The 25,406-nt window shown below is 33.7% G+C and overlaps 1 long non-coding RNA gene across 1 annotated transcript; it reads left to right on the top strand.

Moving 5' to 3' along the window:
* Nucleotides 1-4,844: 4,844 nt before the first annotated feature.
* LOC149546675 (uncharacterized) lies at nucleotides 4,845-5,675 on the top strand. Its single transcript, XR_016354363.1, has 3 exons — nucleotides 4,845-4,957; nucleotides 5,060-5,215; nucleotides 5,326-5,675. It is a non-coding gene; the product is annotated as an uncharacterized LOC149546675 (long non-coding RNA).
* Nucleotides 5,676-25,406: the final 19,731 nt, after the last annotated feature.

Genomic DNA, 25,406 nt, shown 5'->3' with positions numbered 1-25,406 from the left:
GCTTCATTTGGTTTATTAAAAGTTTCAGCAAACTCCTTTTCCCTTTTCAGATCATTAATCAACTATTCATTCTGCAACTTCAATGTTGTGATCTCAATGTCTTTACTATTTATTTCATGATTAGCAATCATGACTTGATTCGTTGTTTTCATTCATCATTTGACTCAAAGTTTCAAATTGCATATGAGTAATCCTAGTTACCTCTAATAATTTTTCTTCTAGTCTACTAGTGAAAACTCTTTTGTCATCTTCAATCGTGACTTTGTCTTCCAAAACTTTCTTTTTCTATTCGGTTACCTCACATACTAATATGGCTTGTGTTTCTTGTTCTATCTTAAGATTTATGATCTCTTCAGGTAGGGTTCTATTATTTTCCCTTTACCTGGTTGGCTAAATGTAATATATAGGAATTCCATCCAACTTAAGTTTCATTCTTATCACCAAAATATCGTTATTTAATCTTTAAGTTGTCCCAAAAATAGTTAAAATAGTCCTTTGCTCCAATACAAAAAACTATGAAAAAACTATGTTACTCGACATTTGAAGTCTCAGATGCTGACCACATGCTATGACTTTAATTTTGTAACTAAAAATCTGAATGACTTGACATGCATTGCTTACTCAACTCCTAAATCACTCAGCACATACTTTCTGCTCAGCACATGAGTGACTCAGTGTATGAGTGACTCGGCATGCTCTAACTTATATGTGGTTCTTAGCATATGTTACTTGTTTAACATGAAATAAGTAAATGACTTAAGGTTATAGACACTCACTTGTCAAAACCAATCTGAGATTAATAAAAAGAGCTATTACTATAATAGAGGAGACTGGGATAGAGAAGAAGGAGATAATAAGAAGAAAATATATTGCTCTAGCCAAGTCAAATGAGGAGAGGATAGAATTAGATGACATAAGTCAACTTCAAGTGGTAAGCCACAATCCCTCAGATATAGATAACTTTTTCGATAATATCAAGAATAATGCAGATTTTTTTAGCTTTGTACATGTTGTATCTGATAAGTTAGGAAAAATGATTAGAATAAGCTGGAAGAATCAATTTATGAAATGATGGCTATATTTAAGACCACACCAATCAAAATTTCCATTTTATTACCAAAGCGTCTACATGATGGACTTGAGTAGAAGTTGCAATATAGTTTGACAATAGAAAGATAGATAAGGGACACTACATTAGCAAAAGTAATGCCAACCTTTGACAAGGAAATGATGAAAAAATCTATGAATAAATTCATTTTCCCCAAATATAGATCTTTTCATATTTTGCAAAATAAAATTGAAGATTTTGTCAAACAAAACACCCAAATATCGAAAGTAATCTGTGGGTTGAAAAGTAAGAAGCCAACTGATCAAGTTCTTGAGGAAATTAGAGACGTAAAAGATGATTGTTGTAGGTGCATGTCATACATGTTGAGTGATTTAGTTGATGAGTAAAATAATGGATTCTCTGTCATTCATTAGCTAAGTCACAGCATTGAGGATATAGTGAATGTTGAGCATCAGAGCTTTCAAGTATTGAGTAAGCAGTTTTCGACATAGTTGTTTGTAATGGCACAAACTTCTATGAAAACTATATTTTGGCTAACTTAAGAATTATTTTATGATTCTAAAAGATATATATGAAGGTATATTGAGAATCCCTATGCTATGCATGTAACCAATCAAGAAAAAAGGATGTATTAAGCAGAAAAATGGATGAATGATAATCATAGATTCTTACCTAAGACTAGTCTACCTAGCTCTTCTTAAGGAGGAGAAACCTTAGAAAGCTTACATGTGTGTATGTAAGGAGAAGTTTGAATGATAAGTGTAGAGAGAGCATTCACAGTGATTATGGTGGTTATAGTAGTGATGTGAATTGTAGAATCAAATAGAGAGAACAGAATAGAGAAGGACAGAGGAGACATACCCGATCAGGAAGATCAAGGATATACTTTGAAAGAGGAGATTCGATATCTAGTAGAAGAGTACTAACTAAAGGATCGTGGTTTTTGATCATTTGAACAAGTGGTACAGAGAAAATCTCTTAACAAAATATTCTTAATAGGGTGCTTACATTATTGTGAGTTAAAGTCCTCTAACAAGGCACACTTTTAGCAGGGTGTTGAAAGCCTTTAACAAGGTAAGATTTAATAGTCTTTGTAAGTCTTTAACCAGGAAAAACTTTCATAAGATAGATCATAGTTTATGATAAAACATTGTAACATTAATTGAATACATTTTACAACTGCATTAGTGAAGATTTGTTGATGTCATCCCTACCCCAATTTTACCTTCTCATTGGAAGGTCTTTGGGTAACCAAATATCTTGTGTCATGTGTTACATATACTTTATTCTTTGCATGTTTTGATGTAGTTAGCACTTTTAGCTGACATGCTATATGATGAGATGGATGTATGGTGAATCCTTTAATAGTTAAAGTTTTTAAATGTCGATTCACTACCCCCTTCTTGCTATTTAGTTTCACATTTTTATTTCCAACACTTTTTGATAGAAAATTCATAACAAGTAGAAAATTATACATCAAGTTGACATAACCCTGATTTGTTGATTTTTCATTGCCACTTAAAGGGCATAGTTTAGTTCATTGAGATCCTACACATAATGATATATGTATATGTGTGTGTGTACATACGAAGTTTTGATGAAATAACTTATGAAAAATTAAGTCATTAGTTTTGTAAAATTCTAAAAAAATTGAAATTTTGTATTGTGATTGAATAATGTATACATATTATCTGAGTTATGCTCATAGTTAAGTTATATATGCAGACAAAGTGTTTTTCCCACTCATGCCAAAGGGGGATAATTTTTTATCTCATTTTTTTTTTGACAAATGAGTGATAGCACACTTAATTCATCACTTCACAAAACTTAGTGCATGTCGAGTGAGTAGTGTATGTTGAGCATAAGTTGCAAAATAATGTATGTCAAACAATATACATAGTTAGTGTCGAGCACCAGTATGTGCCGAGAAGATTGTATATGCTATGTCACTCAAGTGCCGAGCAAGTCATACATATTGAATGATTTAGGTGATGAGTAAAAAAATGGATGTTGAGTCATTCATTAGCCAAGTGACAGCATTAAGGATATGGTAAATGTTGCACATCAAAGCTTTCAAGTGTCGAGTAAGTGGTTTTGGACATAGTTGTTTGTAATTGCACAAACTTCTACATAAACTACTTTTGGCTAACTAAAGGATTGTTTAATGATTCTAAAAGACATATGGAGGTATATTCAAAATCCATATGTTGTGCATGTAACCAATCAGAAAAAAGGATGTATTAAGTAGAAAAATGGATGAATCACAATCGTGGATTCCTACCTAACCCTACTCTACCTAAGTCTTCTTAAGGACGGAAAATCCTAGAAATCTTGTATGTGTGTATGGAAGGAGAAGCACAAATGATAAGTGCAGAGAGAGCATTCCTGGTGAGTATGGAGGTTATGGAAGTGATCTGAATTGCAGAATCAAATAGAGAGAACATAACAGAGAAGAATAGAGGAGACATATCTGATTGGGAGGATCAAAGATACACTTGGAAAGAGAAGATCTGATATCTAGAAGAAGAGTACTAACCAAAGGATCATGGTGTTGGATCATTTGAACAGGTGATATAGAGAAAATCTCTTAACAAAGTAGTCTTAACCAGCTTTTGCAAATCCTTTAATAGAGTTCTTACATTATTGTGAGTTAAAGTCCTCTAATTTTTCACTTTTAGCATGCTGTTGAAATTTGTTAACAAGATAAGATTTAATAGTCTTTGTAAACCTTTAAAGGGAAAAACTTTCGTAGGATAGATTTATGATTAAACATTGTAACCTTAATTGGATACACTTTAAAACTATAGCGGTAAAGATTTGTAGGTGTCATCCCCACGCCAATTTTACGTTCTCATTGGAGGGTTTCTGAGTAACCAAATATCTTGTGTCATGTGTTACATTTACTTTATGCTTTGCATGTTTTGATGTAATTAGCTATTTTAGTTTACATTCTATATGATGAGATGGATGTATGGTGAACCTTTTAATAGTTAAAGTTTTGAAATGTTGATTCACTGCCCCCCTCTTATTATTTAGTTTCCCATTGTTATTTCCAACACTTTTTGATAGAAATTTCAGGACAAATTGAGAATTATACATCAAGTTGGCAAAACCTTGATGTGTTGATTCTCCATTGCCACTTAAGAGCATAGTTTAGTTTACCATGATCCTACACATACCAATATATGTATATATACATATGTATACATATACACATATATAAATATATATGTATATATGTATATATGTATACATATAGACATATATATGTATATATGTATATATATGTTAGTATATACATGTATATATATTTACACAGATGCTCGTGCGCTCACGCACACACACACACATATATATAGACACACATACATACAAACATGTATAAAATTGTAGCTTAACATCAACAAACTAAGAACCTAGATATTCATGTGATATTAATTGAGAACATTTTTCATGGGTGAGGTGATAATGACGGAACACCTTCCCCAAAATATTATTATAAATCGTTCTAAAAGCTAAAAAGGAGTGTGAAATCGTTATGTCATTCGAATCTAGAACGAAGTATTCAGCCATATCTACCAGGACAGTTAAAACTACGTGAATCGGAAGAGACGTAGTGTACATAAGTTGAGAACATATAGGTGAATATATATTTATTTACGAGAGCATGTATTTTAAATTGCTCCTTGTCTCTTTCTTGCGGCTTCTGGTGAATTATAACGTGGTTCATAGACAGACCTGGCATCCCATCTATCTATATAAACCTCATCACCCCTTAAAAATTTCCCAAATCAATTTCTGATTGCTTTCATGGCTGCCTTTCCGAAAAGGTTTGGCTCGACGCTCGTATTTGTCTTGCTGCTCGGCATTCTTACTGACTTCTCTTGGGTATATACGAAATTTGAACTGTCTCCTTCCATTTGGATTATAATAGATAGTCTTGTGATCGTAATCCCAACAAGAAAATATGTTGTTCGTTTGTGTTTGCAGGGAAAAGATGAGGAGGTGATCTTTATAGTTGAGCAACCTGTAGAAGAGGGAAGCGTGCTGAAGATTGTGGGAACCAGTTCCGAATTGGGCAATGGGATCATTTTTGATGCTACGATCATGACGAAGGAGTACGATGATGTTTGGAATCTCACTGTGGTACGTTTGTTTGTTTCCTCCTAATCTATTCTTCACCTCATAGAATATTATATCTATAGCTCACCTAACGATCTCTTCTTGTTCAATATTTACATAGATGCTTGCTGTAGGAGAAGCGTACGTACTGAATTTAGGAGTTGACAACTGCACATGTAGCTCACATGAGCCCTACATTCTTGACTTGCAAGATGAAATCAATAACCCTGTAAATTTGACCGGCTACTTCCATTGTAGCTCTTGCTTAACTCCAAGCCCACCCCCTCCAAGCCCGAGCCCACCACCACCCAGCCCAAGCCCTCCACCGCCTAGTCCACCACCACCTAGCCCAAGCCCACCACCACCAAGCCCAAGCCCACCGCCACCTAGTCCAACACCACCAAGTCCAAGCCCACCCCCACCTAGCCCGAGCCCACCACCACCCAGCCCAAGCCCTCCTCCACCAAGTCCAAGCCCACCCCCACCTAGCCCAAGCCCACCACCACCAAGCCCAAGCCCACCGCCATCTAGTCCACCACCACCTAGCCCACCCCCAACAGCTAAGGTGGAGGTGACATTTGTTGTTGAGCAGTCCGTGGCCAGTGGAGTGTTGAAGGTTGTAGGAAACGCTTCCGTATTAGGCAATGGAAACATTGATAATGCTCCGAACATGACGCTAACCGGTGACAATGTTTGGGCTCTCACAGTGGTATGTATATTAATTTTGTGCGAGAGAGTATTTCTATTGTTTTGGTTTCTCATAACACAAAACTTGAGTTGTCGTAGAACTTTATACTCATTGCACACTTTTGTTTTTTTTTTAGCCATTGACTGCAGGGGAAACATACGAGGTGAGTTTGACTGTCAATGATTGTTATTGTATTGCAAATCATACCTATCATTTCACGGTGCCTACAGAAGAACCTCACGATATTGTGAACCTAGATGACTTCTTCGATTGTAGCCCCTGCTTGGGCTCAGATTCGAGCAAATCGATGATGTTCACTGCCATTCACAGTGTTGTTAAGATGTTCTATAATTTTAAGCATCTTGTCTAAGTAAATTGTTGGGTCCTTTTATGGTCACTATTATAAATAAGTGCTATAGTGTGCACCTTCCCATGTTATGTTTATGTGTATGAGTGGAACCATAATATATGTTATATTTAATGTATCTATGAAGATTAATCTTATCAAGTTGTCTAGCTAGGTTTGTCAATTGTGTGGATATTATCAAATATAGTTAAGATATTTATGTTATTTTTCAAAATAGTTGAAAACAATTTGTGTGGATGAAATCTAATAGAACTTAGGCAATGTCTTATTAATGATAAAGATTCAAAATAATGACCAAGTATGAGACATGAAAGATCAACAGGAATGTTACTAATGGGAGAAAGAATATCGCTAAAAGTTTAGTTTTCAAGGACCCAAGATGTGTCAATGTAATTATGGTCTTCTTTTAAAGGAATGAATAATAGGATATCGTTAATCTAAACTTTATTTAGTGAATAATCTTGGCCATTAGAATTGCATCGATTAGATTGAACTCTTAATAGATAGTGATACACAATTATAACTTAGATCCAAAATATTAATCTTTTGGTGCAAATTCATAATGGGTATATTTATGATACTAAAGATCACCATTGTTTCAAGAAAACATAGAGGAAAATAGATATCATTTGAACCGTATATTTCTATTTCATATAATATTTCAGTAATGTACAATATGTATGGATTGGAGAATTAGTGTACTAAGCTCATTGAGAGGAACAAAATTGATGAGCAGGTTAGATCCTACCAAAATGGGGTGAACCCTACATATTACAATGGAGAAAGGACAAAAATCCATAAAGGAATATAACCTACATAGAACAAAATCTAGATCCCTTAAAGATACTATAACCATAGCATAATAGAACATGAAGAAAACAAGGAGGCTTTGAAAACCTTTTGTAATTCCAAATGTATCATAGACCACAAGGACAAAATAACATAGTGCAGATGTTTTGATCTTGCCTTAGAAAAAAACTCTTTTGTTTTCCAAAACACCTTGATATAATTGCTATAAAGTTCATCAACTTCCAAATGCTGACTATGAGGGAGAGAACAAAGGCCCTCTTCTCTTGGCTATACCTATTAAAATTTAGCATTGAAAAGTCCAGCTTGCTAAGTAAAAAATCCACACTAGGCTCAATGTATTCATTGAATAGGGAGAGATAGATTAGAAACCAATACTTTATTGGGAAGGGAATCAAGGTTACAAAAAAGGTGGATGATATCCCATTCGTCAATACATGCAAGAGCTAAGCACGAGAAAAAAAAGCTAACAATGTCACTATTTGTATGTCAGGTAAAACTAAAGTTAAGAACACTCTCATCAACAACCCTAATGATGGTAATCCTATACATGTCACTGATAGATTGAGTATCTAACTCCATCACTCTCATTTCATAGAGCCTCTAAACACAATAGTTTGCACTTCACATATATGAAATATAATTATTGTAGTTTCCATTTTAACAATATTTATTTGGTGTTAAGGGGAAGGCTATTTAGTGCATCATAAATACCCCTCTTAGTGTTGAGGGGGAGGGTATTTGGTATTAAGGTGGAGGATATTTGGTGTTGACGATGTACTAAATATCTCTCTTAGTTATCTAACATCATGTACTTTTATTTCAACTTTTTAAACTTATATATGCTCATGTACTTTTAATTTTCTATCATAGAATATCAACTCAAATTTAATCAAGTTAACATAATAATAAATAAATAGGGTATTTTAGAGGTGAAATCAATAAAAATAACCTCCAAATCAATAGGATAAAAATGTTAAATGGTTTGGAGAAATAAATGAAAACAATCTTATTGAAATAAACTCATTGTGATACGATATAAAATTTAGAGAATTATCAATATGTTATTTAGTTTTGTAATGTAAGTCTTGACATTCATTACCAAAAGAATCATGATATTTGTGATATATGTGAAATGAAGGGCTATAAGATATTGAATATGTTCCTTTTTGTGTTTAGGTATATCAATCATCTTAGTAGGAAGAATTTTAGGTAAAATTATTCCTTGTTTAATAATAAGAGGAAAGGATATGTTGGATAATGTGTCACTAAGAGATGAGATTCATGATGATCATATGAAGGTTGAAGAAATTATTATTGATCAATCACAGGAAAGCATTTCTCCTGATAGTTTAGAAAATATGTTTCTCAGTAGTGAATAATCCTTTCAAACCTTTTCTTCTAGTCATGAACAAATTTTGAATGAGACACAAACATCTAATAAGACATTTTCTTCTAACATTGTTAAAATAATAGAAGCATATCATCTTGTGCTACAATACTTACAAGAGGCTAATAAAAATAAAGAAGTGTATCTTACCCCACAAAAGATTCAAGACATAAACAAATGCATTATGATTTGGTCATGGGAAAATATGGATAGAAAGAGTTTAGTTCTAATGATCTTGTATACTAGTTCTTGAGGAATCCTCTTCATTGTTAGAACTTGTCTAGATGATGTTTTTATCAAAGGAGAAAGAGTTATCTTTTATTCTACTCTTGGAAAGGATCAAACAGATGGTCAAATGGTAGGATATGGAAATGTGAGTGGACCCAATTTGATAAGTTATACTTTATTATCTTATTTACAGTAATAAAAAAGAAACACTAAAACAAAATCTTCCATCATAAATGAATTAGGCCTTGGAGAAATATGTCATGATGAGATGATTAAAACATGTGACGAAAAAGGATTTTATGATGATTTTGTTTTGTAGAGAACTCTCTTCACATGATTACCAAGCTCAAGTTAATGCTCCTTATCAAGTGGTCTTATCAAAGGATATGTACTCCAATATGGAAAGAGTATTTTCTTCTTCTTATGAATATGATCTAATGTGTGTTTAAATAAGGGAAAAAGAAGAAATACATTATGAGGAAATCTAGTTGGATAGGGATGATTATCCAAATTGGAATAATTTCATAGAAGATGCAAACTCAACCATACCAATAGAAGAGAAAGAATTCCTAGTATCAAAGGTTAGTCAAAATTTCCATGATGAGTTATCATCATAAATCCAAGTAGAGTGCTTTTCAAATAGAAAAGAAGATAACAATTGAATTCAAAATCTTGGAAGATTATTACTTCAGCTCTTTTAAATGATGTCATCCATGATATGCAATAGGAAGAAGACTTGATTCTATAGAAAAAGGTTTTTTGGGAGGCTTGGTTATTGAATATGTGAACCTTCCTGAAGAAATGGTACATACTAAAAATACCAAAAGAATCATTAAAGAAGCAAGAGTAGCAATGACGCCACATATACATAAAAATTTTCACTTGTTGATACACCGTGAAATATATTTTTCTCTATCATAGAATGGATTGCATGAGTATACATGGAGTCTCTACAACATAGGGACACCCTCCATGTACATATTCTAGTTAAGAGTTTTTGTTGTGTGTGCCCTATTTTTGGCTTGTCTTTTTCTCTACTAGAACCTTTTAATGTTTCCTCTTTGAGTGACTATATAGCCCAATTTAAAAAGAAATGCCTTCCCCTACCTCTAGATTCATCCTGCATCCTTTGCAATCCTTCTCCCTAGATAGAACTAGTTATTTCCTTGGTATTTACCATATGTAGATTTCAAAAGTTCAGGTCCAATATGTGAAGGGGCATATAAATTAAAGTCTTGAAAGATCTTCTAATTTATCACATAGTTTTAATGACTCTATGACCGTGGTGTCTCCAAATCATCTCAAGCTTTGTCCATCATTTCAATTTTTTGAAATTTGACACCTTAGTCCCAAACTATTATAGGTTAGTAAAGGCCCTCAAGAAACATATTTTTGATAATAATAAAAATTAACCTATAAAATATTAAGAAGTTAAGAGATGGGATTTGAAGCATGCATTTTTTCTTCCATTCTTAAACCTCATTACCTAAAAAGGATTTTAAAAAACCTCCTCAATCATACATCTTGAACACCAAACCTTAACCTCCAAAACTAAAATAGTTTAAGCTTAAGACCTAAAACACATGTTTTGGAGATTATTCTTAACTAGTGTTGCCTAATCATCGAGGTTAAATAATTAAGAGGTTAATAAACCTCTATAAAAGTTAGTTATTTAAACTAGGAAACTGTCACATACCAAGGCTTGAAATGAGATGATTTTAAAATATCCAAGAATTATGTCATTTGTCCCAAGATGGGAATTATGAAATAAAGTGTAGAAATGTATTGAAACATGAGTAATGGATGACATATATTCCTAATAATGTTTAGGAAATGGTTATAGTTATTTTCATTCAAGTGAAAGATAATAGGAAAATGGGTATAAGTGTGCCTTGGATTTAATAATAAGACAGAGCAAAATTAGACAATATGACCTAACATTGGACCTTGAAGTCAATGAACTTTCATGACATCATTCACATTGACTTATTTTCATTTCAAATTAGGAGGAATTATTTTGACCCTAATTGATAAAATTACAAATCTAGAAGATCACTCATTATGTAATTGGCAGAGTTTTTCATGTGAATGTGAATGTTATCTTAAGAGATAAAGTAAGTGGTTGGAAATTTCAAAGGTTCAAATCTTCCTTTATCGACTAGAAATTATTTGGTAAAATTTTAAATACAAGAGAGTTGCAATTAATCGAAATGACAAGTGGATGCATGTTTAGGAGCTATTATGAAAAATGACCCAAACCAACTCCTTAGTACCCAACGGAATAGAATTAAATCATCAAAGATAATTATTATATGAAGAAATAAAAATTTGCAACATATGAAATTCATAAAGTATTTTTTGAAAATTAATTAAATCATGCAAAGAGTGACCCATCCATATCAGGAGTTAATTAATTATAACAATTTAGACCTTGAATGAGCCATACTTTGTGAGGTCAAAAAAATTCTTTGAAATATGTTGTTGTTGTCATCATATTGAATTTGATCTCCACTATAAGTTATTTCAAAAGTTTATAGAAGACACATGATTTTCACGTAGCTCCTCCTAGTAGGCGAATTGAGTTTATATCATCCATGTGAAAAAAATAGATGATCCAATTGTTCAAATAAATTGGATCAAAGGATTATGTAAAACATGTGGTGAATTGACTCTATTTCCTTTTAAAATTTAATATATTGATGTACTAAAAATGGTGAATTGCAAAAGTTACAAGTATGTGAAGAATGAAACAAAGTTGGGGAGATAGATAGAGGTTGGAATATGTTGAAGAGGAGATACCTATTGTAACATTTATGGATAGATTTAAGAATTTGATTTAACTTATATTCGTCACACATATTTTGCAAAGTGGAAAGCACAACAATTAAAAACTTTAAGAGTTAATTTCCCACTTGGAGTGATTGTATCAGTCATTGATTTTGTAGGGAATTACTCCTCTATTCATAAAAAAGAAATTCAACTAGATTATTTTTTTTCAAAGTAGGTCACTATTATGGTACATGTTTTCTATGGAGATGCACAATTAGATTTTTATTGTGTTGAGAGTACACTTGAAGAACGAGTCATTAAAAAGGAGTAGATCACTTTTGTATAAGTGATAATAAAGAGCATGACATTCACTATGTAGAACATTGCTTCAATATGTTTTTTTCCTATTTGAAAGAAAAAGACTTGAATATTGATAGACATTATGTTTGGTCTAATGGTTGTGTTGCACAGTTCAAATTATCTTAGACCATTTTATGCATTATGTAGATATCATCATAATGAGAATATAAAATACATATGGAATTTCTTCAAGAGTGGGCTTGGAAAAGGTGAACATGATGGTGTTGGAGCTTGCATCAAATGTATTCTATGAAGTATCAAATTAATTATCAAGAAGTTCATATAAATAATGAACATGACATTGTTGAATGGTTTAAGACACATTTTGCATCAAATGAGTTTGGGACATCATCAAGAACGAGTCGATAGGTACCATATAGATTCTTTTGGGAGATAACATGTATTGATGTGTAAATTTATTTAAATTTTGTGAAATTAAATTTTAAAATTTTATTTTTATATTTTATCTTCATTCGTTGAAGTTTAAATTTAATTTGTCTATAATTTTGTAATGAACTTTTAGGTATTAATAGAAAATACATGCATGGTTGCAAGAGGATAGAAAAGACATGTTCCTTACATTTTATCATGAGTAGAGCTAATCACAATTGGACATTGAAGAGAACAAAATAGTGATATTTTTGTGATCGTATCACTAAATAAGACGTTAAAGAATGCATCAACTAAACACACAGGTATACATGTGTGTGATTTTCAGTAACACTTGATATTACTGATATTTTTAATAAAGATGATAAATATTGTGATGGTATTCCATTAATTTCTAATGATTATAATCATATCTCTAGATTGGTAAAAGTGCTTAAGTATCATAAAAAATAATCTTAACTTGTTATTTAATTATCAGTGAATTGTCTTATATAATGTGTATACACATGTACGTATACTTGTTCTACAAGAGGTGTCTTTGTAGTGATTGATGAGCCTAGAAATCATGAAGGTTTTAGTTATTATTTATTGTGATCTACTGCAGAGAGGACAAAGTTATATGACCCTGAAGAAAATGATTAAATGTTTTTCCCCATAGGTATTATAAATAAATGAATTTATATATATCTAGGTAACTTTATATCTACCAAATTTTAAGATATTTGAATTTGTGGTGTAGCAACTATTGTGATACAGGGAACATATTTGAAGCAAAACCAAATAGTCCAACATGGAATACACTTTGTTGATTATCAATCTAACAACAAATTTTTACAACACAACCATCTAGTTGTGCCATTGGGTTTTATGTACATCTAGTCAAATTTAAGCGTTTACATTGCAAGTGAGGAGTAGACAGTGAACATCATAAGAAGATATTACATGTTATAATTGTACATCATAGTTGAACTGGGCCTTAAGATGGTCTAATTTAATTTAAATCAAATTTTAGGACCTTTAAATGTTGAAATTTTGTTAATATTCATTGATTTAACAATTAGAAGGGATGTATGTTATATTAATCTAATAATATTGTCTTATCTATTAGTTCTTCTTAAGATATATTTTATAAAAATTTCTATTAATTTAAAATTGAACTTGGCTTGATATATCAAATTTTAGGACTTTTAAATGTATACATTATAATAATATTAGTTACCATGGATGAAGGTTTTTAAGAATATTATATTTTCTTAAAAAAAATTAAAATAATGAATTGGCTTGCCTACTTTTCGGTATGGGGTGTGATGTACTACAGGGCTTTCTCACAAGGATTATTCCTTCTTAGGACTTCCAAAGGTCAAATTCAAGACCTTGCTATTTTATTTTTTCTTCTTCCACTTTGGGTCCAGCTAAGATCTAACTCCTTCACCCTGGTACATGAACTTTACAAAGAAAAATGAGAACAAGTGCTATTATGAGACTTTACTACACATTCGGCTTACCAAGTCCACCTGAAATTTTGGAAATGCAAAAAATATTAAAGGCTTCCATCAGCATTACAACATTGATATGTATGAGTTTGGATCAACCAACAGTTCTACAATAACTAAAAACTAATATCTCAAACAAATTTCAACTAGATGTTGTTATTAGCACATTAAAATCACAATCATACCAAGGTCATTTCACACCTTATATAGGTGTTTCTAACCTTTTATGGTCATGCTCAAACCCCTAACTAACTCTTTTCCCTCATTTTCAACTTTGCAAGAAAAAGTTGCAAAAGTTGCAAAATTACAATTTTGCAACTTTTGTGATTTTGAGCAATTTTTGCTATAACTTCAAATTCTTAATTATATGAGTTCACCACGCTTGGTAAGGGGTCCTATTAGGTTGATTTATATAGTCCAAGATGGTTTTTGACCCTTGGTTAACTTTTCTGCCACTTTGGTCAACCTAACCCTTATTAAGCAACTCATAGGTATAATAGCAACTTAGGAGAAAAAACCCACTTAGCAACTAAGTTAACCTTACCTAAGGACCTAATATGTCTTAATAAACTATTAGTGATGTGGCTAGAATAATTACAAGAAAAAATGACAAGAAAGAAGCATTAGGTACAAAGTAGACTACCTAGTGTTAGAATTATTTAGAATAACTAAGAGGGGGGAGTGAATCAATTATTCAAGGTCCAATGATGTCCAATAAAACTTTTTCTACAAATCCTTAATGGCACATAACTGAAATTATCCCACACCATAACAGTAAGGATTTGATAACCTAGAAACCCTCCAAGAATAAGAAGGTAAAACTAGAGTGGGGATGATACCCAGAAAATAACTGTGCAATTGATTTCAACCACTTCTGATGCTCTTCATTGTTAAAGGCTACAACACATTGTTAAATGTGACCTTCTTAAAGTATTTAAGAACATTCAATTTGGAATGTCACTCTGTTAAAGGATTTACATAAAGTTGTTAGGCTCACCCAAGTCCATGGGATTTTCACTCACCTTCTCAAAAGAATCTTTCATCCCTCTCCAAGGATCTTCTATCCTCCTCCTAAGGATCTCTTATCCTTCTCCTGGGGATCTTCTATTCTTTTCCTAAGGCTTATCCACATATCTGTTAAGCTAACCTAGCAATGTAGGGTTTTCAATATCTAATACAATGGTAAGAAAGTATTAGAAGGGTTTTGACCTGATACAGATTGCAACCCTAACTGTGCAGATTTCATATCACTCTTCAATTCTTTTCTATGCTTGGCTTCTCTTCCTTGTAGTGTTGATAGCTTGTTCACCCTTCAAGATCTATCTCCTTGAGTTCATCCACTCATTATGCCAATACAATCTCTTGTCACTTGATCAACTCAGAGTCTTGATGCTCTGTTCTTACTCCTCTTGGCTTCTTCGCATGATCACACTTAGGACCAATTCCCTCTCTTGCATGCACACTTGATCTCTGACCTATAACTCCTTATAAAGAAGTTTTTTTCTTGATTTCCCACTCAAATCTTAATTTTCTCTTGAGAAAACAGTATTGTTTTTCCCTCCAAATTGTTTCTTCTGGAAACTTCATGATAAATCCATTAGCATTTGCCTTGGATTGGTTTGCATGGATAACATAGAATTCTATGACATCTAATCATCATTCATAACTTCCAACTACTTCACAAAATTTGATGTAACAACCTTATCGCTATTGATCTGGCGAATCTTGTCTTTAACAAATAATGCAACAAATCGACATTATTGGTTTACTGATGCTCAACACCTTCTATGTTACTCAGCTTCTTAATGTTATTTATTGGCACTCAACACCTGAAGCTTTTTGGCTTTGCTCAGCACTTGAAAACTTACTTGGCATCCATTATTTTTTTCTACTACTCAGCACCTAAAGGATTTTGGCTTTGCTTGACACTTGAAAACTTACTCAGCATCCATTATATTTTTTTGCTAGTCAACAACTAAAGGATTCTATGTTACTCGACATCTGAGTAATCACTCAGCTTATACTGAAGTTGAACTTGCTCCTCTTGAACTAAGAATCTATTCCTCTCTTAACTAGCTTTCTTGGTTCTTTCTAATGAACTTAGTTAATCCTTACATCTTTGATGTATCTCACTATGTCCATCCTCTTAGAGTATGTCATCAATACATCATTTTATCAATGGCTTAGTTGATCCTTATACTTCATTACATTATCATAACTTCAACCTTTCTCTAGGTACTCTAGTTACATATTATTGATTGCCACCTCCTTGTCAATCAACCAATTAATAGTATTTGGATCATTAAAGCAATTGTCATTCCTGCAAGTAGCAAGTTTGACATCAATAACAAAACAATGATTGAAAACATTCTTTACCAGTTCCATTATCCTTCATTCATGATCTTTTCAATCATTTCCAACAATCTCCCTCCTTGGCATTGATGGAAAACCAAACTAATCAAATGATTACGCTGATCAACTTAGTTACCACCAAAATTACATACGTTTCCTGCTTGGTATATAACTAATACAAACTAAATCCTTTGTTCTGCTTCTCCTTCTGTACTGCTGCATCCTTACCCTGTATTCCTAATCTTTCATCTATATCTCCATATATATCTCCCTCTTAATTTGTATTGATCGATATATATCTCCCCCTTATGTGATATTGATCTAATCAGTTTCTCATATATCTCCCTCTTTGACATAAATGCCAAAGATGTAGCATCTTTAACATGCTAAATAGAGACTTTGCATCTTCATGTTTTTCTCCCTCTATCACCATGCTTGTGACTGATCTGGTATTTTTGCTCCTATTTTCATCCTTTGCATCACACTTCTTATATTTCAATGATCTACTCTTGTTGATGCAGGGCAACTTCTATGTTGCTTTAGACTACTTGAGTTAGGGGCATTACCCCCAACTCACCTCTAAGATATTCATATGCATCCTTGGGCAATGGTTTGGTGAAGATATCTGCAGTTTTTTCCTTTGTGTGAATGTACTCCATCTTCACTTGTTTGTCTTCCACCATATCTCTAACATAGTGATACTTGATTGCAATATGCTTGGTTTTTGCATGCATTACTGGATTCTTGGATATGTTTATAGCACTTGTATTATTACAATATAGTGTAACAGTTTTAGTTACCTCTTCTTTCATTCCTTTCAATAGATGTTTAAGCCACACAATGTTTTTGCAATTGACTGCTATTGCAATGTATTCTACTTCTACAGAGGACTGAGATGTGCATGTTTGTTTGTTACTAGTCCAAGTAACTAGGCTTTTTCCTAAGAATAATGCTCCTCCACTTGTGCTTTTTCCATCATCAATATTTCCTCCCCAATCTACGTCTGTGTATGCATTGAGCTCAAACTTCTCATTCTTTTTGTAATATAAGCCAAAATCATTAGTTCCTTTGAGATACCTCATTATCCTCTTTACTGCCATGAGATGATTTTCTCTAGGATTGGCAGAGAATCTAGCCACTGTACCAACTGCTAGTGCTATGTCTGGTCTGCTATGTACAACATATTGTAATTTTCCAATCATGGATCTATACATTGTTTGATTGACTTTAGCTAATTCATCATTTTTAGATAGCTTATGTCCTATTGCCATTGGTGTGCTGACTGGTTTGGAGTCTTCCACTCTAAACTTCTTGAGTACCTCCTAGATGTATTTTGATTATGTCACAAATATACCATGTTTTAGTCAATGTACTTGCAATCCTACAGAGAGTTTGATTTTTCCAAACATAGACATTTCAAACTCATGTTTCATTTTGTCAGCAAAACTTTTCAACATTACTTCCTTTCCTCTAAAAACTATATCATCCACAAATATTTGAGATACAAGAATATCCTTACCTTCTTCTAATTTGATGTACATGTTGCTTTTATCATTAGTTCTTTCAAATCCTACTTGTATCAAATACTTGTGAAGTCTCTCATACCAAGCTCTAGGGGCTTGCTTCAATCCATATAGAGCCTTATGGAGTTCACATACCTTATTTTTGTTCTTTTCATCAACAAAACCTTTTGGTTGCTCTATGTAGACTTCCTCTTACAGTATACCATTCATAAATGTGGACTTTGCATCCATCTGATAGACTTTAAATCCTTTCAAGGCTACATATGCTAGTAAGGTCCTTACTCCTTCCATTCTGGCAACTGGAGCAAAAGTTTCTCCATAATCTAGACCTTCTTCTTGTGCATATGCTTTGTAAACTAATCTTGCCTTGTTTCTTGTGATTACACCATTCTTATCTAACTGGTTTCTGAACACCCACTTGGTTCCAATCACATTCTTATCAGCTGGTCTTGAGACTAAGGTCTGCGTCTTGTTCTTCTCAAATTGTTCTATTTCTTCTTTCATAGCATTATACCAGTCATCATCTGTTATGGCTTCACTTACTGTTTTTGGTTCCATTTTGCTGAGCATACATGTTTTATTTCAGAGTCTATTCCGTGTCATTGGTCTTGCCTCTTTATTTCCAATAATTTGATCTACAGGATGATTTCTTCATACATACTTTGACAATACTGGTTCTTTCCTTGTTTGCATATTGTCTCTTTTAGAATTTGAATCTTCATGTATATTTTCATCAGATATTTGTTCATTTTCTTCATGTTGGTTGTTCGCAAAGTCTGAATGGACATTTTCTGTATTATGTGGCTTGGCTTCTGAATGTGTCTATTGTTCAACATTTATTGTCTGTGACTTGACAGATACTAGATTATGTTGTTGATTGTCATTCTGAGTTGCAACTTCACCATTATTAGGTATACATTCATAAAAGTATACAAAGGTCTTGTATTCCTCTGCTTTCTTAGTATTCTCAATATTTTGAACTTCTGCAAGCTCATCAAAATTCACATTTGTGCTTTCTACTACTTTGTTAGTGTTAACATTCAAGCACTTATAAGCTTTTCTTCTAGTAGAATAACCAAGAAATGTGGCTTCCTCACTCTTTGCATCAAACTTTCCATTTCTAGACTCTTTATATATATAGCATTTACATCCAAATATTTTGAAATTTTTTACATTAGGAGAATGCCCATACCATAATTAAAAAGGTGTTGCATTTGTACCTTTCTTGACTTGAACTCTATTGAGTGTGTAGACTACTATACTTACAACTTCTCTCTAATACTTGAGTGCAACATTTTTCTCCATCATTAAGGTCCGAGCACAGTTAATAACTGATCTATTCCTTCTCTCTACTATACCATTCTTAGGTGGAGTCTTAGGTGCTGATGTCTGCCTTTTGATTCCTCTTTCATTGAAGAACTCTTCAAATTCTTTTGATTTGAATTCACCTCTTCTATCAGATCTAAGACATTTTAGGCTCTTTCCAATTTCTTTCTCAACTATGGCCAAGTACCATTTGAAAATTTGGAATGCATCTAATTTTTGTTTCAAGAACATGACTATCATCATCCTCGAATAGTCATCTACAAATAGCATTATGTATCTGTCACCTTTGTAGCTTTGTACTTCTATAGGACCACACAAGTCAGTATGAACTAGCTTTAATACTTCATTAGAAGTATAAGTCTTACTTTTGAAAGTTGACTTGGTCATCTTCCCTAGTTGGCATTGTTTGCACATGATGTTATCAGGTTTCTTCAACTTTGATAGTCCTCTGACTTTCTTCATTTTGCTGATGCTTATCAGATTGTCAAAATTTACATGACATAGCCTCCCATGCCATAACCATATATCATCAATTTGAACAATAAGACAAGAAGAATCTTCCATGTCAAGGTAAAACAAATTACTCCTAGTCTGATCACCTTTTCCTATTAGACTTCCTTGAGAATCATAAATCTTAACAATTCCTTTTTCAAATTCAACCTTACATCCTATGTTGCCTAACTGTGAGACACTTAAAAAGTTATAATTTAGTCCTTCAACATAGTATGCATTATCACATGATATCTTTTTAGTAAGCTTGATACTACCTTTCCCTTTGATCTCACATGGTTCATTGTTATGAAATCTAACACTATTTCCTTCATATTGAATAGAGGAAATGAACTTACTTTTGTCTCTAGCGATATGATGAGAGCATCTGTTGTCTATGATCCATCTATCATTCTTGTTCATGTAGGTTACAAGGGCAGTTGCTTCTTCTTCATCTGATTCATCCCTCATAGCCACACAGACTACTTCATCATCATTTTTGTCAAAGTCTTCTTCAATAATGTAGCATCTTTTGCCTTTACCATTATAGTCCTTTTTTTCCTCTTTCTTGTTCTTGATGTTGCCTCCATCCTTGTAATTTTTCTTTTGTGTGCATCTAGCTACAATGTCACCAACTTCATTACAATTGAAACAAATGATTGGTAGCTTACCTTTGAATTTGCCTCTTACTCTGTGAAATCTTCTTTCTAGTAATGCCTCCCATTGGTTTACATCATATTCATTAGTGTTGCTGTCATTAGATACATACTTTTCTTTTCCATTCTTTTTCTTTGTTTCCACCTCATCATTGTCTTTTATTGTCATCTTAGCTTTGAATGTAGATTCAAAGTTTTCTGGCTTGTAGTTGTCAAAGTTGGATAACTCAAAGGCAGTGAGTCTTCCAATTATTCCTTCAAATGTCACTGTCTTGCCTAGTACACACCTTAGCTCTTGGATGGCAGATACTCTTATAGCATAGATGGGAAGCAAAGTTCTCAAGTACTTGCTGCATACTATTTCTTCTGCTAACTATCCTCCTAGGCTTCTTATGACACTAACTACTTCCTTCATCCTTGCACTGTATTGAGCAACATTCTCTCCTTCTTCCATTTTCATATCATCAAATTTTCCTCTTAGGCTTTCTCTTTTGGCTTTCTTGAAATTGTCATCTCCTCCATAGATTCGTGATCATGTATTCCACATCTGATGTGAAGTATCACATCCTTTGATGTCATCATACTCGACATAGCTTAGTGCTGAAGCAATATCTAACATTGCTTGATTGTGCTCCTTCTTCTTGCTCATATCATCTATAGTGAGGGGTCCTGTAGGGTCTACATGATCAACTATAATTGAATTTTGTGCATAGTCAACTATTGATCTAAGGTGTAGCTTCATCAGACTTTTCCATGCAACAAAGTTGTCTTTGTTTAGCTAGAGAACTTCTCTCTTGGACATCTTGATCTTCCTACTACTAGTACCTTGAAACAAATCAGCAGTGAGCTCTGATACCAATTGTTAGAATTATTTAGAATAACTGAGAGGGGGGGGGGGGGGGGTGTGAATCAGTTATTCAAGGTCTAATGATTTCCAATAAAACTTTTTCTACAAATCCTTAATGGCACATAACTAAAATTATCATGCATGCAATTAAACATTAAACAACCATGAAAAGTAAACATGCATCACACCATAACACTAAGGATTTGATAACCTAGAAACCATCCAAGAATAAGAAGGTAAAACTGAAGTGGGGATGATACCCAAAAAATAACTGGGCAATTGATTTCAACCACTTCTGATGGTCTACCCTGTTAAAGGCTACAACACATTGTTAAATGTGACTTTATTAAAGGATTTAAGAACATTCAACTTGGAATGTCACCCTATTAAAGGATTTACATAAAGTTGTTAGGCTCACCCAAGTCCATGGGATTTTAAGTCACCTTCTCAAAAGAATCTTTCATCCCTCTCTAAGGATCTCCTATCCTCCTCCTAAGGATCTCTTATCCTTCTCCTGGGGATCTTCTATTCTTTTCCTGAGGCTTATCCACCTAGCTATTAAGCTAACCTAGCAATGTAGGGTTTTCAATATCTAATACAATGTAAGAAAGTATTAGAAGGGTTTTGACTTGATACAAATTACAACCCTAATTGCGCAGATTTCAGATCACTCTTCAATTCCTTTCTTTGTTTGGCTTCTCTTCCTTGAAGTGCTGAAAGCTTGTTCACCCTTAAAGATCTATCTCCTTGAGTTCTTCCAATTGTTATGCCAATGCAATCGCTGGTCACTTGATAAACTCAAAGTCTTGATGCTATGTTCTTACTCCTCTTGGCTTCTTCGCATGATCACACTTATGACCAATTCCCTCTCTTGCACGTGCACTTGATCTTTGACCTGTAACTCCTTATAAAGAAGTTTTTTTCTTCATTTCCTGCTCAAATATTAATTTTGTCTTGAGAAAATGGTATTGTTTTTCCTTCCAAATTATTTCTTCAATAAATTTCATGATAAATCCATTAGAATTCACCTTGGATTGGTTTGCATGGATTACATAGAATTTTGTGACATCTACTCATCATTCATAACTTCCAACTACTTCACAAAATTTGATGTAACAACCTTATCACTGCTGATCTGGTGAATCTTGTCTTTAACAAATAATGCAGTAACTTGGCATTATTGGTTTACTGATGCTCGACACCTTTTGTGTTACTTAGCTTCTTAATATTATTTACTGGGACTTGGCACCTGAAGCATTTTGGCTTTGCTCGGCACTTGAAAACTTACTCGACATCCATTATCTTTTTCTACAACTCGACACCTGAAGGATTTTTGGTTTCCTCATCATTTGAAAAATTACTTGGCATCTGAAGGATTCTGTGTTACTCGACATCTGAGTAATCACTCGGCTTATACTAAAGTTGAACTTGCTCGGCTTCAACTGAGAATCTGTTTGGCTCTTAACTAGCTTGCTCGGCTCTTTCTAATGAACTTAGTTAATCCTTACATCTTTGATGTATCTTAGTGTTTTCATCCTCTTAGAGTATGTCATTAATATATTATTTTACTGATGGCTTAGTTGATCCTTATACTTCATTACATCATCATAACTTCAACTTTTCTCTAGGTACTCTAGTTACATCTTATTAATTGCCACCTCCTTGCCAATTAACCAATTAATAGTATTTGGATCACTAAAGCAATTGTCATTCCTAGAAGTAGCAAGTTTGACATCAATGACAAAACAATGATTGAAGACATTCTTTACTAGTTCCATTATCCTTCATTCATGATCTTTTCAATCATTTCCAACACCTAGGTGCTCCTTCACTAGGGTAGCTGCGAATGATGGAGGCTCTCCACAGCTGGAACAAGGGTGTCAGTAGGGTTCACCTACCCATCCAAAGATAATGGTGCTGATGATTTGATGCCAAGAATAGTAATTTCAAATTCATGCTATGATGCACCTATGAACTAAGGCACACTGCGAGTTTTGATAGCAAGCGAGATCATTGTGCTGAATCTAGATGGAATGTGATCTCTCAAAAATGAGATAGGTTATTTTAAGCCTTGGCATGAAAATCATGTAGTATTCAATGTTTTATCAATAGGCCCAATGAACTTTGAGTTATGACCCTCAGAATATTGACCTCGATACACACTTAGAGCACCTTGGAGACTCTTTAGTATGAGGTGGCTGTAGATGATGGAGGCTCTCTATGGCTAGAACAAGGGTTCCATTAGGATTTACCTGCCCACTCAGAGATAATAACACTAATGATTTGATGCCAAGATCAGCAGTGTCAAAGTACTATTGTGATGCACCTATGAGCTGAGGCAAACTATGAGTTTTAGCATCCAGCGAGATCGCTATGTCAAATTTAAATGGAATGTGATCTCTTAAAAATGAGATAATTTATTTTAGGTCTGAGCATGATCATAATATAGCATTGATCATTTTATTGATAGCCCTCATGAACTCTGAGGTACAACCCTCAGAAGATTGACCTTGACATGCACTTAGAGCACCTTGGAGACTCTTTAGTAGGTGGTGACCGCAGACAATGGAGGCTCTCTGCAGCCAATACAATAGCTTGACTAGGTTTCACTCACCCATCTGTAGCTAATGGCACTAATGATTCAATGCCAAGATCAGCAGTTTCAAAGTTATGTTATGATGCACCTATGAACTGAGGCACATTGTGAGTTTTGGCATCGAGCAAGATTGTTATGCTGAATCCAAACCGAATGTGATCTCTCAAAAATGAGATAGGTTATTTTATGCCTCAACATGGTTGTTCTTTATCATTTTACATTTCATTTATAGCCCCTACATGCTCCAAGTTAAGACCCTTAGAAGATTGACCTCAATACACAATTAGAGCACCTTGGAGACTCTTTGGTATGGGGTGTTCGTGGATGATGGAAGCTCTCTATAGCCAAAAAAATGGTGTCACTAGGGTTCACCCACCCGTCTAAAGCTAATGGCACTGGCGATTCAATTCCAAGATTAGTGTTTTCAAAGTTACAATGCGATGCACCTATGAACTAAGGCACACTATGAGTTCTAGCATCAAGCAAGATCATTATGTTGAATTCAAATAGAATGTAATCTCTCAAAAATAAGATAGATTATTTTAGGCCTTGGCATGACCATCTTGTAGCATTCAATTTTTCATCAATATCCCCATGAGCTTTGAGTTATGACCCTTGGAAGATCAACCTCGACATGCACTTAGAGAACCTTGGAGACTCTTCACTATAGGGTGGTCGCAAATGATGGATGATTTCCATGGCTAGAAAAAGTGTGTCACTAGGGTTCACCTACCCATTTAGAGTTAATGAAGCTAAGGATTTGATGCCAAGATCAGTGGTTTTGAAAGTTATGTTGTGATGCACCTATGAACTGAGCCACACTACAAGTTTTGGCATCGAACAAGATTGTTGTGCTGAATCTAAATGGAATGTGATCTCTCAAAAATGAGGTATTTTATTTTAGGGCTCAATATGACCATCATGTAGCATTTAGCATTTCATCAATAGCCCCTATGAGCTCTAAGTTATGACCCTCAAAATATTGACCTCAACAGGCACTTAGAGCACCTTGGAGACTCTTCAGTATAGCGTGGCCGTGAATGGTGGAGTGTAATGTCTCGCCAAGGTATCCAAAGAATTAACCTAAAGTTTCTCTAAGTTTGGTAGCATTTTTTTTTTTAAACATGAAAGTTAAACCATTCACAACATACATATAGTAATGGAAGAAATAACAAGCATTCCATTGAAATTAATTTAATAATCATAATGCATGCATGAAATGTAAAGTCTAAATAATCACATCATAAATCAACTGAATCCATAGCACAAAATCTGATAGTCTCAAAATAATGCTACTAACCATCAACATATAACTAGTCTAATAGAGTTTGGCCATGATAGCAAAAATGTGACCTAGGGGTAGGCACTACATCCACCCCCCCTAGAATTAGACTTACTCCTGGAAGCCTACATGAATGATAATACTAAAGAACTCACTTTGTAGGTCCCATTGAACCCTTTCTCCCTGTAGGGGAATATGATTCCACTAGTGACACTACAACACACTTAGAGCAATATGATTCGGGTTTAATGATAAACTGAAAACCATATTGATCCAACATTCATTCTTCTAACAACTACTAAAATAGATCCTCTAATACATTCTAAATAAGAGCAACATAATGCTCACAAAGATAATCAAAGGCATACTACTTTAAAATATAGATAAAAGATACATGTTTTGAAAACAGAATGAGTTTCAATTTTCATTTTTACCGATGTTTAGGTTTTTAGTATAATTTCAGGTTTGAAACCTAAGTGTTGAAGTATGAAAAATATGTAAATAATAGTTGAAGTTTTGTTTCAAAATACCCAGAGCTCCCAATGTAGAAACTCAGGCTCTAATACCAAATGTAATGCCCCACCAAGGGATCCAAAGAATTAACCTAAAGTTTCTCTACTAATTTTGGTAGCATTTTTATTTATTTTTAAAC

This window comes from Cupressus sempervirens, chromosome 7, assembly GCF_028749045.1.
Source record: "Cupressus sempervirens isolate cs-2001-9-10 chromosome 7, ASM2874904v1, whole genome shotgun sequence".
NCBI classification, from domain to species: Eukaryota; Viridiplantae; Streptophyta; class Pinopsida; order Cupressales; family Cupressaceae; genus Cupressus; species Cupressus sempervirens.
Note: the sequence above shows the minus strand (reverse complement) of the source record. Positions and strands in the feature narration are given on the sequence as shown.